Source organism: Bidens hawaiensis, unplaced genomic scaffold (genome assembly GCF_021521415.1).
Source record: "Bidens hawaiensis isolate Kalapana, Puna unplaced genomic scaffold, B.hawaiensis_p1.1 tig00010459_1, whole genome shotgun sequence".
NCBI lineage: Eukaryota > Viridiplantae > Streptophyta > Magnoliopsida > Asterales > Asteraceae > Bidens > Bidens hawaiensis.
In genome coordinates, this window is record NW_027491795.1 from 548,652 (window position 1) to 552,248 (window position 3,597).

Here is a 3,597-nt window from a genome sequence, read left to right on the forward strand (position 1 = left end):
GAGAGAATTGAAGATCTCGAGGCTTATAAACAAGCAGCCTCAAGATCTTTAATTGAACTGACTGACGCTCTTGCACAAAACAAGGCTTGGAAGCAGAAAGAGTCTGCTTTTAAAGAAAAAGTTGATAGCCTTAAGCGTCAGAACAAGGAATTGGAGATATGTGTTCTAAATCAACAAGACTCTATCAATTTTCATATCAATAAAAATAATGTCTTGAAAAAGGAAATGGAGAACACAAAAGCTGATCTGGAATCATTGACTTTCAAGTTAAAAAGTTACTCTAATTCCTCTTATTTGCTAGAACACATTATCCCCGAGTTTCGGTGCAAAAAGGAAAGAGGTGTGGGATATCACAATGTCCCACCCCCTGTGCTGAACCAATTTGTGAGCACACCAGGAGCTGTGCCAGATGATGACTCAAATGTTAAAACACCCGAGGACACAAACCAAATTTCAAAGTCCAAGGGTAAAGAAGTCATTGACCCGGCTCCTGAGACCAAACCAAATGTTGTTGCCACAGACTTAGGCTCCACAACTAAGTCAGGCCCATCCACATCTAAATCAAAGGCAACAACAAGTAATTCTCAGAAGAACAAGTTTAATCATAAATCTGAGAAAGTGCATGTGGAACATGGTACCCAGTTTGTCAGAGAGGGTAACTTTAATGAAAAACATAATTTTCCAAAACCCCCTCCCAGACAAACTTCACCCCAAAATGTCAAATCAAAGGGGTACTATGGTAACAAACAACAACAAAGTTATTACTCTCCACCACGTCAAAGGGGGAGAAATTACTGTTTCTCATGTGGAGAGGTTGGCCATATAGCAAGATTTTGTTACAAGTACACGGATCCTAGATATGTCAAGTCAACTCCTATGAGGCGACCGACCGTTGACATTCAAAGTCAAACTCGGTCTCACACACCAAGGTCGGTTTCTCCTAGGAAACCTCAGTCAACCTCACCACACAGATCACCGAATCCCTCAAGCCCAAGTGTTTCCACTTCAACAAGTGAAAGTCAGTCTTCAACCAGTTATGTCAAACATGTTGAGAAGAAGACTGACAGTTGGAAACAAAAGAAAAACAACACTGTTGATAACAATGTCAAACCAGAAAACAGTGTTAATGAGGGTAAATGGATTGAATTGTTAATTCGTGATGATAATGGAAAACCCAAGACCATAAAGGCTTGGGTTTCCAATGATATTTAAACCTTTTGCTTTTTGTGTGCAGGTTGCTCTGTATGATCCAAGATTCAACATGTGGATCATCGACTCAGGAGCTTCCAGGCACATGACTGGAAACATGAATCTCCTATCCAGTGTCAGACAGATAAAAGGAGGTGCAGTTTCCTTTGCAGGAAATCAAGGTGGTTACATCACGGCCCAAGGAATTGTTTCTAATGGGCGAATTTCTTTTGATAAGGTTAATTTCATCAAGGAGTTGGAGAACAACCTGTTGTCGATAAGTCAAATCTGCGACAAGGGTTTCAAGGTTATGTTTGATGATCGAGACTGCCACATCTTGGCTAAGGATTTCACCATTTCTGAAGACAAGGTTTTAATGTCAGCCGCACGCCAGTGTGATCTCTACATTCTGGATATGGCTAAGGCAGGGTCATCGTCTCCAACGGCGACATGTTTTGTGTCCAAGGCATCCGAACGTGATACTGTCATATGGCATAAACGGATGGGACACATTAATGTCAGGAACATGAACAAGCTTGTGCACAACAGGCTAGTTGAGGGAGTTAATCTGAGAAGTTTCCGTCTCCCTGATTCGTGTGTGCAGTGCAAAGCGGGAAAGCAAGTAAAAAGGTCCCACAAGTCTAAGAGTTTCCACTCGATTGATATTCCATTGGAACTCCTTCATATGGATCTTTTTGGCCCAATCAGCGTCAAAAGTATCTCTGGGCATTCATACTGTCTAGTGGTTACTGATGAATATTCAAGATTCTCTTGGGTGTTTTTCTTGAAAGCAAAGTCCGAGACATTTGGGTGTATAAATCTGCTAGTTACAACTCTTGAGTCACAGTACAATCTGAAGGTTCGGAGAATCCGTTCAGATAACGGGACAGAGTTTAAGAATGCGAATGTTGAAAACTTCTGCAAAGAAATAGGTATTGTTCAGGAGTTCAGTGCCCTGTACGTTCCACAAATGAACGGGGTTGCTGAAAGGAAAAATCGAACGTTAATCGGGACAGCTAGAACAATGTTAGCAGACTCAGTGTTGCCTGTCACGTTTTGGAGTGAGGCAATTGCCAACGCCTGTTTCACATTGAATCGGGTAGGCATTGTCAAGCGCCACGGCAAGACAAGCTTCGAGCTTCTTCAACGACGGAGGCCTAACTTAGAGCACCTGGAACCATTTGGAGCTCTTTGCACGTTACTTAAAAGGTAAGTCGATAATAAGTTCGAGGAGAAGATCATCAACGGCTATTTTCTGGGTTACAGCGTACCTCTCAAAAGGGTCTTCAACAGATCAACAAAATTAGTTGAAGAATGGTACCATGTCGACGTTCAACGCTACACAGAACCAGCCAAGGGGTCAGGAGAAGACTGGTTGTTTGATTTTGACAAATTGTTCAAGTCATTCAATCTGTATGAGGTTGCTATTCAGATGATGTATAAGGCGCAAAATGCACCTCCTGATGAATCACAGCAATCTTCACCTCATCCTGGTCCATCATCGTCTTCCTCCACAGAGTCTAGCGAGCAAGTTCAAGAGTCATCCGAATCTGACTCTGAAGATGAATCACCAACAGATGATGTACAATTGGCACCGACACAGGTTACTCCACAACCTTCATCGTCAAATCAAGAAGCGCCAAATGCAGATCAGCCTCTAACGTCTACTTCAGAGGCACCAACCGCTCTAGTTCCTGAGCCGAACTTAACTAACTTGGAACAAAATGTTGTCGTTCCTGACAATCCGGTGGTCAGGACTGAACGTGATCATCCACAAGACAACATTATAGGGGACATTCAACAGGGTGTCAAAACACGTCGACAACTGAATTTTGGCCTCTACACTGAAATGATGGAGTCAGGATCAGTTACGCTAAATGCCCATGAATGCTTCTTAGCACAAGAAGAACCACGCAGCATCACCGATGCGCTGAAAGACGCTAACTGGGTCTCAGCCATGCAAGAAGAATTATTACAGTTCAAGAGACTTGGTGTGTGGAAGCTGGTGGATCTCCCCAAAGGACAGAAGAAAATTGGCACTAAGTGGGTACTCAAATGTAAACGCGACGATCGTGGAGTGATTGTTCGCAACAAAGCCCGCCTGGTGGTCCAAGGGTTTAGGCAAATCGAGGACCTAGACTACAATGAGGTGTATGCTCCGGTTGCGCGTTTGGAGGCAATCCGGATGTTCTTGGCATATGCGTCTTTCAAGAGATTCAAAGTATATCAGATGGACGTCAAGAGTGCCTTTTTGTACGGTCACATCGAAGAGACCGTATATGTGGCACAACCTCCAGGTTTTGAAGACCCAAATCACAAGGACAAAGCCTACCTGCTCAACAAGGCTTTGTACGGTCTTCACCAAGCCCCGAGAGCTTGGTACAAGGAACTATCCAAACACCTTCTGAA